Source organism: Cherax quadricarinatus, chromosome 39, assembly GCF_038502225.1.
Source record: "Cherax quadricarinatus isolate ZL_2023a chromosome 39, ASM3850222v1, whole genome shotgun sequence".
Taxonomy (NCBI): Eukaryota; Metazoa; Arthropoda; class Malacostraca; order Decapoda; family Parastacidae; genus Cherax; species Cherax quadricarinatus.
The window spans coordinates 33,353,463-33,368,618 of NC_091330.1; the positions used below are offsets into that span (position 1 = coordinate 33,353,463).

Below are 15,156 nucleotides of genomic sequence, written 5' to 3' on the forward strand. Positions count from 1 at the left end.
CTACAGGAAGGGCACCTATTCATCGGCTTACTTTAGTCAGCTCCATTTTTTCCGCTCTGCGGAAAATTCTTTAACGGTCTTTGGTGGGAAGCCGGTTACTGAACTCAGGCGGGGGTGTGGGCGTCCCTCTCTGCTGGGGCTTGACAGGGGGATCCACCGGATCTAATTGGGAACTCCAAGTTTCTATCTCTATTTACAAAGGAGCTTTTGTTCCCTTTCTCTCATCGTCCAGCCTTGGGCAACAATTTTCTCTCGTACCATCGAGAAACCGGGTTCGATACTCCGGCTCAAGCTGTCAGTGGCCCTGATAAACCCAACAACAACAACAACAACAACCCAACAATAAACAGTATTTATTGTGTCTAACAGGTGAGTGACACTTATTACCTTTATTACAATACAACATTTATGTGTTAGATGATACATAGAGAGAGTTTGACTCATGAAATATTATGTATTAAGGTGAGGAGGAGCCAGACATGATCATATCTCCGTCTGTGTCTTGTTGACTGTGTGAGGTGTTAGGTGCTCAGGCAGCAGCAAGTGTGAGGTGTTAGGTGCTCATGTGTTGAGTGTGTGAGGTGTTAGGTGCCTTAGTGTTGAGTGTGTGAGGTGTTAGGTGCTCAGGTATTAAGTGTGTGAGAAGTTAGGTGCTCAGGTGTTGAGTGTATGAGGTATTATGTGCTTAGGCAGCAGCAAATGTGAGGTGTTAGGTGCTCAGGCAGCAGCAGGTGTGACGTGTTAGGTGTTCAGGCAGCAGCAAGTGTCAGGTGTTAGGTGCACAGGCAGCACAAGTGTCAGGTGTTAGGCAAACAGGCAGCAGCAGGTGTTAGGTGCTCAGGCAGCAGCAGGTTTTAGATATTCAGGCAACAGCAGGTGTTAAGTGCTCAGGCAGCAGCAGGTGTTAGGTGCTCAGCCAACCACAGGTGTTAGGTGCTCAGGCAGCAGCAGGTGTTAGGTGATCAGGAGTTGAGTATGTGAGATGTTGGCTGCTTAGGTGTTGAAAGTGTGAGTTATTGTGTGCTTAGGCAGCAGCAAGTGTGAGGTGTTAGGTGCTCAGGCAGCAGCAAGTGTGAGGTATTAGGTGTTCAGGCAGCACAAGTGTGAGGTGTTAAGTGAACAGGCAGCAGCAGGTGTTAGGTGCTCAGGCAGCAGCAACTGTTAGGTCTTCAGGCAACAGCAGGTATTAGATGCTCAGGCAGCAGCAACAGGTGTTAGTTGATCAGGCAGCAGTAGTTATTAGGTTCTCAGGCAGCAGCAGGTGTTAGTTACTCAGGCAGCAGCAGCTGGTGTTAGGTGCTCAGGCAGCAGCAGGTGTTAGGTGCTTAGACAACAGCAGGTGTTATGTGCTCAGGCAGCAGCAGATGTTAGGTGCTCAGGCAGCAGCAAGTGTGAGGTGTTAGGTGCTCAGGCAGCATCAAGTGTGAGTGTTAGGTGTTCAGGCAGCACAAGTGTGAGGTGTTAAGTGAGCAGGCAGCAGCAGGTGTTAGGTGCTCAGGCAGCAGCAGGTGTTAGGTGCTTAGGCAACAGCAGGTGTTATGTGCTCAGGCAGCAGCAAGTGTGATGTGTTAGGTGCTCAGGCAGCAGCGAGTGTGAGGTGTTAGGTGTTCATGCAGCAGCAGGTGTTATGTGCTCACCCAGTAGCAGGTGTTATGTGGTCAGGCAGCAGCAGGTGTTAGTTGCTCAGGCAGCAGCAGGTGTTAGTTGCTCAGGCAGCAGCAGGTCTTTGGTACTCAGGCAGCAGCAGGTGTTAGGTACTCAGCCAGCAGCAGGTGTTAGGTACTCAGGCAACGTCAGGTGTTAGGTGGTCAGGCAGCAGCAGTTATTAGGTTCTCAGGCAGCAGCAGGTGTTAGTTACTCAGGCAGCAGCAGCTGGTGTTAGGTGCTCAGGCAGCAGCAGGCGTTAGGTGCTTAGGCAACAGCAGGTGTTATGTGCTTAGGCAGCAGCAGGTGTTAGGTGCTCAGGCAGCAGCAAGTGTGAGGTGTTAGGTGCTCAGGCAGCAGCAAGTGTGAGGTGTTAGGTGCTCAGGCAGCAGCAAGTGTGAGTTGTTAGGTGCTCAGGCAGCAGCAAGTGTGAGGTGTTAGGTGCTTAGCCAGCAGCAAGTGTTAGGTGCTCAGGCAGCACAAGTGGAGGTGTTAGGTGTTCAGGCAGCAGCAGGTGTTAGGTGCTCAGGCAGCAGCAGGTGTTAGGTGCTCACCCAGCAGCAGGTGTTATGTGGTCAGGCAGCAGCAGGTGTTAGTTGCTCAGGCAGCAGCAGGTGTTAGTCGCTCAGGCAGCAGCAGGTGTTCGGTACTCAGGCAGCAGCAGGTGTTAGGTACTCAGCCAGCAGCAGGTGTTAGGTACTCAGGCAACGTCAGGTGTTAGGTGGTCAGGCAGCAGAAGTTATTAGGTTCTCAGGCAGCAGCAGGTGTTAGTTACTCAGGCAGCAGCAGCTGGTGTTAGGTGCTCAGGCAGCAGCAGGTGTTAGGTGCTTAGGCAACAGCAGGTGTTATGTGCTCAGGCAGCAGCAGGTGTGAGGTGTTAGGTGCTCAGGCAGCAGCAAGTGTGAGGTGTTAGGTGCTCAGGCAGCAGCAAGTGTGAGGTGTTAGGTGCTCAGGCAGCAGCAAGTGTGAGGCGTTAGGTGCTCAGGCAGCAGCAAGTGTGAGGTGTTAGGTGCTTAGCCAGCAGCAAGTGTTAGGTGCTCAGGCAGCACAATGGAGGTGTTAGGTGTTCAGGCAGCAGCAGGTGTTAGGTGCTCACCCAGCAGCAGGTGTTAGGTGCTCAGGGACCATCGGGTGCTAGGTGCTCAGGGAGCAGCAGGTGTTAGGTGCTCAGGCAACAGCAGGTGTTAGGTGCTCAGGCAGCATCATGTGTTAGGTGTTCAGCCAGTAGCAGGTGTTAGGTGCTCAGGCAGCAGCAAGTGTGAGATGTTAGGTGCTCATGCAGCAGCAAGTGTGAGGTGTTAGGTGTTCAGGCAGCAGCAAGTGTAAAGTGTTAGGTTCTCAGGCAGCAGCAAGTGTGATGTGTTAGGTGCTCAGGCAGCAGCAAGTGTGATGTGTTAGGTGTTCATGCAGCAGCAGGTGTTATGTGCTCACCCAGCAGCAGGTGTTAAATGCTCAGGCAGCAGCAGGTGTTATGTGGTCAGGCAGCAGCAGGTGTTATGTGGTCAGGCAGCAGCAGGTGTTAGTTGCTCAGGCAGCAGCAGGTGTTAGGTGCTCAGGGAGCAGCAGGTGTTAGGTGCTCAGGCAGCAGCAAGTGTGAGGTGTTAGGTGCTCAGGCAGCAGCAAGTGTGAGGTGTTAGGTGCTCAGGCAGCAGCAAGTGTGAGGTGTTAGGTGCTCAGGCAGCAGCAAGTGTGAGGCGTTAGGTGCTCAGGCAGCAGCAAGTGTGAGGTGTTAGGTGCTTAGCCAGCAGCAAGTGTTAGGTGCTCAGGCAGCACAAGTGGAGGTGTTAGGTGTTCAGGCAGCAGCAGATGTTAGGTGCTCAGGCAGCAGCAGGTGTTAGGTGCTCACCCAGCAGCAGGTGTTAGGTGCTCAGGGACCATCGGGTGCTAGGTGCTCAGGGAGCAGCAGGTGTTAGGTGCTCAGGCAACAGCAGGTGTTAGGTGCTCAGGCAGCATCATGTGTTAGGTGTTCAGCCAGTAGCAGGTGTTAGGTGCTCAGGCAGCAGCAAGTGTGAGATGTTAGGTGCTCATGCAGCAGCAAGTGTGAGGTGTTAGGTGTTCAGGCAGCAGCAAGTGTAAAGTGTTAGGTTCTCAGGCAGCAGCAAGTGTGATGTGTTAGGTGCTCAGGCAGCAGCAAGTGTGATGTGTTAGGTGTTCATGCAGCAGCAGGTGTTATGTGCTCACCCAGCAGCAGGTGTTAAATGCTCAGGCAGCAGCAGGTGTTATGTGGTCAGGCAGCAGCAGGTGTTATGTGGTCAGGCAGCAGCAGGTGTTAGTTGCTCAGGCAGCAGCAGGTGTTAGGTGCTCAGGGAGCAGCAGGTGTTAGGTGCTCAGGCAACAGCAGGTGTTAGGTGCTCAGGCAGCATCATGTGTTAGGTGTTCAGCCAGTAGCAGGTGTTAGGTGCTCAGGCAGCAGCAAGTGTGAGATGTTAGGTGCTCATGCAGCAGCAAGTGTGAGGTGTTAGGTGTTCAGGCAGCAGCAAGTGTAAAGTGTTAGGTTCTCAGGCAGCAGCAAGTGTGATGTGTTAGGTGCTCAGGCAGCAGCAAGTGTGATGTGTTAGGTGTTCATGCAGCAGCAGGTGTTATGTGCTCACCCAGCAGCAGGTGTTAAATGCTCAGGCAGCAGCAGGTGTTATGTGGTCAGGCAGCAGCAGGTGTTATGTGGTCAGGCAGCAGCAGGTGTTAGGTGCTCAGGCAGCAGCAGGTGTTAGGTACTCAGGCAATGTCAGGTGTTAGGTGGTCAGGCAGCAGCAGGTGTTAGTTCCTCAGGCAGCAGCAGGTGTTAGTTGCTCAGGCAGCAGCAGGTGTTAGGTACTAAGGCAATGTCAGGTGTTAGGTGGTCAGGCAGCAGCAGGTGTTAGTTCCTCAGGCAGCAGCAGGTGTTAGTTCCTCAGGCAGCAGCAGGTGCTAAGTACTCAGGCAGCAGCAGGTTTAAAGTTAGTAAATTTTAAGGTTTTTGTTACATAATAAACTATATTGTTGGCAGAACATTCATATACAAGGTTCATTATTTACCCAAGAATAACCCAATAAGTTAGTAAGTTTATTTAGGTACAAGTACACATAAATACACTTATCATACACAGTAACATATACATTAGTCACCAGAGTAACACAAAAAAGTCAAAGTGACTTAAATCCATTGTGTTCCTTGTAATATCTTATTATTTAAACCTTAAAAGTTAAAACAGCTAAGTAACTCAGCTGTGTGAAAATCAGTTAAGAACATAAGAACATAAGAAGGAAGGAACATTGCAACAGGCCTACTGGCCCATGCGAGGCAACTCCAATTCTCGTACCTGCTTAAGCCAATGCCTTGACCTAGTGAAGTCAGACACGTCACTTAAGGGAGGAGCAGTGCATCCAACCTAGTAGCACAAGCTAGTCAGGTCCAACTCACACCCACCCACACCCACTCATGTATTTATCCAACCTATTTTTTAAACTACACAACGTCTTAGCGTCTATGACGGTACTCGGGAATTTGTTCCACTCATCCACAACTCTATTACCAAACCAGTGCCTTCCTATATCCTTCCTGAATCTGAATTTTTCCAATTTAAAGCCATTGCTGTGAGTCCTGTCTATGTTAGATATTTTTAGCACGCTGTTTACATCCGCTTTATTGATTCCTGTTTTCCATTTATACACTTCAATCATATCCCCCCTAATTCTATGCCTTTCTAGAGAGTGCAGGTTCAGGGCCCTCAGCTATCCTCATAGGGAAGATTTCTGATACATGGGATCAACTGTGTCATCCTCCTTTGTATGTTTTCCAGTGCATTTATATCCATTCTATAATATGGTAACCAAAACTGTGCAGCATAATCTAAATGAGGCCTAACCAAAGATATATTGAGTTGAAGAACAACCTGAGGACTCCTATTATTTATACTTCTTGCTATGATTACTGCTTGGTTTTAGATTACTGCTTGGTTTTAGATTACTGCTAACTAGAACTCTTAAATCCTTTTTGCAATCTATAATATTAAGATCTACATTATTTAGTTTATATGTGGCATGGTTATTTTCCTGTCCAACATTTAGAACTCTGCATTTGTCTATATTAAACTGCATCTGCCACTTCTCCGACCACTGCATCGGTCTATTCAAATCATCCTGGAGTGCTCTAATGTCCTCATTAGAATGAATTGGACGGCCTATTTTAGTGTCATCAGCAAATTTGCTTATGTCGCTATTTATTCCCTCATCTATGTCGTTTAAGTAGATTGTGAACATCAAGGGGCCCAACACTGACCCCTGTAGAACACCACTTGTGACGTGCCCCCATTCCAATTTCCCCCCATTTATGCAAACTCTCTGCTGCCTATTCGTCAACCATGCCTCAACCCATGAAAAAATTTATCCTCCTATTCCATGTGCCTTAAGTTTCCTCAATAGCCTCTGATGTGGAACTCTATCGAAAGCCTTACTGAAGTCCATATGCACAATATCATATTCAATACCATGATCTACCTCCTCAGATACCTTAGTGAAGAAAGTTAGTAAATTCATAAGACAGGAATGAATTTGTAAAACCGTGCTGGGATTCATTAATCAGTTTATGCCTTTCGAGATGGCTACGAATTGCTTCGGCAATTATTGATTCCATAAATTTTCCCACTATGGAGGTAAGGCTTATTAATCTTTAGTTCGAAGCTAAGGACCTGTCACCTGCCTTGTAAATAGGTATTATATTTGCCATTTTATAAAGTTTTTCTTCTTCTCTTTTTTAGTAAATGTCTACAGGAGAAGGGGTTACTAGCCCATTGCTCCCGGCATTTTAGTCACCTCATACGACACGCATGGCTTACGGAGGAAAGATTCTTTTCCACTTCCCCATGGACAATAGAAGAAATAAAGAAGAACAAGAGCTATTTAGAAAAAGGAGAAAAACCTAGATGTATGTATATATATATGCATGTGCGTGTCTGTGAAGTGTGACCAAAGTGTAAGTAGGAGTAGCAAGATGTCCCTGTTATCTAGCATGTTTATGAGACAGAAAAAGAAACCAGCAATCCTACCATCATGCAAAACAGTTACAGGTTTCTGTTTCACAGTCATCTGGCAGGACGGTAGTACTTCCCTGGGTAGTTATGTCTACCAACCTACTACCTACAACCAACCTACTACCTACTATCTTCTGGCAAGACAGTGATGGAGTGAATGATGGTGAAAGTTTTTCTTTTTCGGGCCATCCTGCCTTGGTGGGAATCGGCCAGTGTGATAATAATAAAAAATAATTTGCCATTTTACACTTGTCAGGTACTATGTCAGTTTGTAGCAATATTTTGAAAAGATTAGCCAAAGGCATGCTAAGTTCCTCTTTACATTCCTTTAACACCCTTGCTTTATTGTAAACACTTATGCACTGTTGTCTTGGTTTCAGATTACTACTAACCAGAACTCCTAAATCCTGGAGATTTGTTAGCTTTTAATTTCTCTTATTTGTCTGAGGACCATGTCACTAGTTACCGCAATCGTGCATAGTTTATTATCGTCCTGTTGTACATAATCTATTATTTCTGGAATTTCGCTAGTATCTTCCTGAGTATAAACTGAGAGGAAGTAAGAATTGAAAATTTCACACATTTCCTTATCACTGTCAGTGATCTGACATGAGTTGCTCTTAAGTGGGCCTATCTTGTCCCTAATCTTACTTCTGTATACCTGAAAGAACCCTTTTGGGTTAGTCTTCGAATCCCTTGCGACCTTAGCCTCATAATCCCTCTTTGCTTTTCTTATTCCTTTTTTTATTTCCCTCTTGAATTGAATATATTGATTTCTTAACTGGGTTATCCACCCTGGGTAACCCACGAAAGGCAGTGCATCATCGAGGGACTGTCTATCATATTTCCATTGGGTGTCCTCAATCTTGTCCCCCAGGATGCGACCAACATCAGTCCACTAATACCCAGGTACCTACTTCCTATGTGAACAGGACAACAGGTTTCAGGAAATGCATCGAAAGTTTCCACCCCACTGGGAATCGTACCCGGACCACCCTCAGCATGTGATGCAAGAGCTTTGCCAGCCGGGCATTTCCTTACACCTGGTGTCCTGTTCACCTAGGAAGCGAGTAGGTACCTGGGTGTTAGTGGCTTGGTGTGGGTGGCATCCTGGGGGACAAGATTGAGGACTGCAGTGGAAAAAATAAAGAGAATCCCTTGATGACACACTGACTTTCTTGAGTTATCCAGGGTGGCTAACCCTCTGGATTTAAAAATCCGAAGAAAATCTTATCTTAAGGTAAACCGAGTTACAGTATTTGCATTAACATTAAAGAGAGGATCAACTTACAGTAATAGGTACTTACTTGTATTATAGTAACTGTTAATTTACATAGTCACATAGATGCATTCTTAATTGTAAGAGTGAAATTCAATTCTGTGACTATATTAAGTTTTGATATTAACAATATGGAACCATATTACAGTTGTACCTTGACTTACGAGTTTAATTTGATCCGTGACCGAGCTCGTAACTCAATTTGCTTGTGTATCAAATCAGTTTTTCTCATTGAAATTAGTTGAAATGCCATTAATCCATTCCAGCCCCCAAAAACCACCCATTTTTTTTTTTTTGTTAAGGGTTTTTAAATAAGAAAAATGTATAGAAATAAACTGATTTTATAAAGTGTATCAGCCTTAGAGATCAGATGATCACCCACTGCCATCTCTACTCCACCCACCACTATCAGTACTCCACCCACCACCATCAATACTCCACCCACCACTATCAGTACTCCACCCACCACCATCAATACTCCACCCATTACTATCAGTACTCCACCCACCTTAATGTTTCTGGGAAAACTCTAAGTGTTGAAATGGAGGTTACTTCTTCCCTGGATTTATACAAGAATCAAACAAGGGACGAGGTGCCTTACTACAACCTGAGATTAGTGTGGGAGTATTATCCTTCCACTTATGTCTTGGAAGAGTATTTATTATTTATTTATTTATTTATATATTTATGTCTTTGCAAATAGTACATTGAGAATTTGTATTTACAATAATGGGTTGCAATGCAAAGAGACCCTCTATTATGCCTAGGCATTATGGGCCGGCTTAACATTATTGGCTTACAGACTACTTAACACTAAGAATTATGTCATAGTTGTACAGTAGAATATTAATTATATCATAGTTATACAGTAGATTATTAATTATAAGTGAATCTAATTTATATAAGACAGATATATTCATATATTCAAAAATGCTTTATGTGAAAACAATGATTCAATTATATTCCGGTCAACAATGGATAAAAGGTTCAAAGTAATTGTTGAAATTATGATGTGAGAATACATAAGTGAGTATGTGTGTACTGAGTATTTTGCATTTAGTCTAGGGCGATTAAGTAGCTTTTGAGAAGAGTCTTAAATTGATTTTCAGACCGGGTTACTTTAGTATCTTCTGGTAATGAGTTCCATATTTTGGGGCCCTTTATGTGCATAGAGTTTTTACACAGTGTGATATGGACATGATGTACATCAAAAAGAGATATGTGTCTTGTGTTATGGTCATGTGTCCTGCTAAGGTTGGTGAGGAGAAGTTTGAGTGGAGGGTTTATATTTGCGTGTATTGTTCTGTGTATGTAGTAAGCACATGAATAAGTATGGATGTTCTTAAGGGTGAGCAGATTCAGACTTGAAATTTGGTGGAGTATGCTGGCGGGAGTGGGAATTTGTTATTCTGACTGCTGCCTTTTGCTGGGTTATTAGAGGTCTTAGGTTATTGAATGTTGTTGATCCCCATGCACAAATTCCATAGGTGAGATGAGGGTATATGAGTGAATGGTACAGTGCCAGGAGAGTGATTGTGGAATGTAGTACCTTATCTTTGATAGTATGCCTACAGTCTTTGAGATTTTCTTGGTGATTTGTTGTGTGTGTGTCTGGAACTTAAGGCTACTGTCAAGGTGGATACCTAGGAATTTTCCCTCTGTAAGTCTTGTGACTGATGATTCGTTTAGCGTTATGTTAATTGGATCATTTGCAGCTTAGTTTCCAAACTGAATGAAATATGTTTTATCAGTATTCTGAGTAAGTTTATTAGTCATCATCCAGGCAGATATTTTCTGCAATTCGGCATTGACAGTGTTTGCTAGTATGACTGGGTTTGGGTGGGATGTTGCAACCCCTAAATGGGTTACAATGTATATAATGTATATGTATATGTATATAATATATATTACCTTTTCATATAATTTTACATTGCTTATATTTGCGATAATAGCTAAATCGTAAATGGAAATAAGTCACTCTGTCTGACTTTTTTGGGTTATCCTAGGTTCTCTACACATATGCTGCTATGTATGATAATTCTATGTAACTGTATTTGTGTATACCTGAATAAACTTACTTACTTACTTACTTACTTACTTATATTATTATTTGACTTTATATTATTATTTGACTTAGTTATGTTGTTAGGTAGGATGTAACCTTCATATATTATTATTATGTGCTCATAGTTCAAGTCTTGATTGTCTAACTACTGTAATTATCGCTTGTGGCTCATTACTCTGCCGGCTTCTCTGTTGCTGAGCAGCAACTGTCCACGGAGCTATCACGTGATCGAAGGGGGGGGGGTGTTCTCACCTTGCCTGAAGTATTCAGTCTGGTCTAGACTCTCTTGGTGGTTGGACGTATTCCTGACAAGTGCCTAACTCTCCCTTATTGGCCCTTGTTGGAAGATCGTCTCTGTAGCTTTCTTGTTGGTTCTGTAGAACTCTGTTCACAGAACACTGTCTAGACTTAGTGATTTTCAACGTTGTACTGAGGTTGTGTGTCGCATAGACACTCTGAGCAACTCAGGTCCTGAGCTGTAGCTTCTGATCTAATTTGTACTGGTATCTGTGTACTGTCACAGTCAGGGATTTTCTTATGCTGAACTTAGATTCAGTAGTATGGGAGTTTTGTGACTTTTGTGGAGGATCTGGTGATGGTCCCTACTTAGTGTTGTTATATTATCTCATTGTTCCTGAGGCTGTGCCGCAGTTGCTTGTTATATTGCTATTGGGCTTAGCATTCTTTTTATTGTTCAAGCAGACTGTTATGATTGCCAGTTGGTCAAGAAGTTAGTTTATTTGAGGACTTTGTCAGTCACTTGTTTAAGTCTAGTCCAGTCTTGAGACATAGCGAACTACTTAGAGCACTTACACACATACACACAAACTTATTTGTAGTATATTGTATTATTAAATGTTTCTGTACCAGATGGTACTTAAGATATAAATATGTGATATGTGCTTTCAGCACAATAATACTGTACACAAGAGAAGTGATTATTCTTATTTTGTTGATATTGATTTAATTTAATTTGATATACGCCTAGACAACTTAATTATTAATAAATTTATTAAATTTTAATTTCTCTAGTTAGTAGCCTGCCAGTTGTAATCCTGAAGCACTATTAATTCTTATTGAATTCTAATGGATAATTGGACAAGGATACTGACTAATTGTTATGAAAACCCAGTAACAGGCTGAATGCTAGAAGGGCAGTCCTTTCTAATATTCACTGGAGATCTCTACGCTTATTAGAAATTGCATTTTTTGTAACATGGGAGTAGATGTATGTAGCGTCATCTGCAAATAATATGGGTTTGAGTAGCTGTGATGCATTCGGTAGATCATTGATGTAGATGAAAAAGAGGAGTGGTCCAAGGACACTTCCTTGTGGGACTCCTACTGTGATTGGTTGGGTGGAAGAGTTTGTACCATCGCATACACATATTGAGTTCTGTTACTAAGGTATGACTTTAGGTAGTTGAGGGAATGGCCTCTGATACCATAGTGCGTTAATTTGGAGTACAGCAGTTCATGTATCAAAAGCTTTACATTAATCAGTGAAAATCCCCAGCGGGACTTCTTTCTTTTCGAGTGTGGTATACATTAGTTCTAGCACGTGTATGATAGCATTATTTGTGCTTTTATTATTCCTGAATCCAAGCTGACAAGGGTTTAATATGTTGTGTGAGATGAGGTAGGAATAGATCCATCTATGAATTAATTTTTCAAAGATTTTAGAGAGCAGTGTTAAATTAGATATTGGTCTATAGTTATTCAAGTCAGCTTGGTCACCTCCTTTATGGATCGAAGTGACCCTCGCTATTTTGAGGATTGTTGGGAAGGTAGATGATTCAATGGATTTGTTAAAGAGTGTTGCAATATTTGGTGACAATACTTGAGAAGCTTTTTTGTACATAAAAGCAGGCAAGTTGTTTATCTTCTTCTTCTGTTGGGTTTATCAGGGCCACTGACAGCATAAGCCGTATCGAGCCCGATTTCTCGATGGTACGAGGAAAAATTGTTGCCCAAGGCTGGGCGATGAGAGAAAAGGAACAAAAGTTCCTTTGTAAATAGAGATAGAAATTTGAAGTTTCCAATTAGATCCGGTGGATCCCCTTGTCAAGCCCCAGCAGAGAGGGACACCCACACCCCCACCTGAGTTCAGTAACATGCTTCCCACCAAAGATCATTAAATAATTTTCCGCAGAGCGGAAAAAATGGAGCTGACTAAAGTAAGCCGATGAACAGGCGCCCCTCCTGTAGAGTGCCCGGTGGGCAAAATAGACAAGGACAAGCGTCCCAATGAGAACGGGGGAGATTTGTCACTGATACTCAGGCGAGAGAGAGACGTCCACACCCGACGAAGGCTGGTGCAGAAGTCCACAAGTTGTTTATGTCTCCTGCCTTATTTTTAAGGGTGTTGATGATGAGTGAGACTTCTAGTGGGTTGGTTGGAGCTAGGAATAGCGTATTTGGGTAGGTACCTATGAGGTAGTCTGATGGACGGGTGTTTGAGCTTGGTATTTTGTTTGCTAGATTTTTTCCTATGGTGGAGAAGAAAACGTTGAGTCTGTTTGCTGTTTCAGTTAGTGTGAGTAGGGGTTCGTCTGTTTTTGTTAGTTTGATTGTTTTGTTTTTGGATAACTTTTTAGTTCCAAGAATTTCAGGTTTTTTTCATATCACCTTTGATCTTTGGTAATCTATTTTCATAATACAATTTTTTTGATCTTCTTATCAGGCTGGTAAGAGCTGATGAGTAACGTTTAGACTGTTCTCTAGTTATTTGACCAATTCTGTACTGTTTTTCGTATTTGTGCTTTGTGTTAATGGATTTGAGGATGCTGGATGTTAGCCAGGGACTATTCAGTCTCTTTGCTGTGATCTGTTTAGTTTTTTGGGGCAATGTTTGTTATAGAGGCTTTGGGCTTTATTTAGAAAATTATTTATACATTCATTCATATCTTTATATGTTTCGAGCTCCTTTTGCCAATCAGTGTTATTCATAGCTGCTATAAAGTTGTTAACAGCTGTCTCGTTATGTAGTCTGAAGGTTACTTTAGTAATGTCTTGTGGCAATTTACCCATATTAGTTATGAGGAAGGTTGGGTAGTGGTCTCTAGTGTTGTCTGTGATTATGCCTGTTTTTAAAAGGGATGTGGTGTTTGTCCAGATGTGGTCTATTAAGGAGATACTTGTCTCGGTGATTCTTGTAGGTTTAGATATTGTTGGTAGCAACAGGCAGTTGCTCATAGTGTTTGTGAATTCGTTTACTTGTGGGTTCTGGTCATGTAGAATGTTTATGTTGAAATCTCCTGTTAGTAGTAGGTGGTCTTTATTCATGTGTGCATCAGTAATCATGTTTCCTTGTTTTTCACTAAAGTGGTAAATGTTTGACTGTGGTACTCTGTAGATGTTTATAACTGTGAGGGGTTTTGCAGGTCTTTTGATATAAATTTGGCTATGATATATTCTCCATGTTCGTCCCTTGTGCAAGATTTAGTGATACATTCGAGTTGATTTGAGTAGTATATAGCTGTTCCTCCCCCTTGCTGGTCTGTTCTACAGTTGTGTATGGCCAGGAATGGCATAGACATCTGTAATATCAGGCTTAAGCCAGGTTTCTGTGAGTGTGATAATTGATATATTGGAATGAAGGGAACTGAGTAATGCTGTGAGGTCATCATAATGTTTGCTCAAAGATCTGACATTGTAGTTGAAGATGGTTACATTATTGTTTGCACTGAGTAATGTCTTTGCTTGGTCTGCTGTGTAGTAATTACAGTTGCTGTTTGATTCATGTAATTCATTTAGTAAAAAGTTTACATCAGGATCTATGCCTGTAGTCATAAGACGAGAGTGATTTTACAAACTAGATTTTATGAGTAAAATGATATAAGATTTATATTGAATCTACAACTAGACTTAAGAATAAGACACTGTAATTTTTCTAAAACTTGTAAAAAAATAAAAGAACTAGGGATTATTATAGAATAGATAATTCATTTATACACGTAAGCATCTAAATAGCACCTTAATTATTATAACAAATGTGAGTTTATGAACTATGGTAGATATTTACAGCTAAAATAAAGGAGCTAGTGAATATAATAATAAAAGAATGAATTAAAAACAAAGACAGTAGCACCTGAGATAGTCAGTAACACCCGGAGTATTTTAATAAATGTGACTATGGACAATAGGGAAAAAATATTATAACGCCTGAAAGTGGCCCTTTAATTGTTATTAAAACTAGGAGTATAGCAATTACTGAATAAAGGGCGGTGCAGTGTATTGGTATGTAGAGAATTATTTCAGGAGAAATGTAAAAAGGGACTGAATTAGTAGTGGTAAACAACCTTTAAAGGATAGATAGTCACTATGAAATGAAATTAATCTGAGAGTAGGATTTGCCTTGTAGCATAAAGTTTGAGCAATTAATGTCACTATAGAAATATTATTTGAGGCAGTTGATACTTACTAGTGGAAGATGGTACAAGGAATTGCACAGTAGTGTAGTAGGAACATACACTAGTTTGCTATTTGTAGTTTGGGAGCAAAGGGAAAATTAGGTAAGATTGGATATCAGATTGGAGGGAGAGAGTATGGAGGAGGTGAATGTATTCAGATATTTGGGAGTGGACGTGTCAGCGGATGGGTCTATGAAAGATGAGGTGAATCATAGAATTGATGAGGGGAAAAGGGTGAGTGGTGCACTTAGGAGTCTGTGGAGACAAAGAACTTTGTCCTTGGAGGCAAAGAGGGGAATGTATGAGAGTATAGTTTTACCAATGCTCTTATATGGGTGTGAAGCATGGGTGATGAATGTTGCAGCGAGGAGAAGGCTGGAGGCAGTGGAGATGTCATGTCTGAGGGCAATGTATGGTGTGAATATAATGCAGAGAATTCGTAGTTTGGAAGTTAGGAGGAGGTGCGGGATTACCAAAACTGTTGTCCAGAGGGCTGAGGAAGGGTTGTTGAGGTGGTTCGGACATGTAGAGAGAATGGAACGAAACAGAGTGACTTCAAGAGTGTATCAGTCTGTAGTGGAAGGAAGGCGGGGTAGGGGTCGGCCTAGGAAAGGTTGGAGGGAGGGTGTAAAGGAGGTTTTGTGTGCGAGGGGCTTGGACTTCCAGCAGGCATGCATGAGCGTGTTTGATAGGAGTGAATGGAGACAAATGGTTTTTAATACTTGACGTGCTGTTGGAGTGTGAGCAAAG

At 42.5% G+C, this 15,156-nt stretch overlaps 1 protein-coding gene across 1 annotated transcript in view; it reads left to right on the forward strand.

Annotated features, from left to right (window-relative positions):
- Nucleotides 1–259: 259 nt before the first annotated feature.
- Nucleotides 260–15,156, forward strand: part of LOC128696240 (zinc finger protein 84-like) — a 111,669-nt gene continuing 96,772 nt past the window's right edge. The window contains exon 1 of the mRNA XM_053787368.2: nt 260–369. The gene's annotated coding sequence lies outside the window, so the exon portion shown is untranslated. The remainder of the gene's footprint in view (nt 370–15,156) is intronic.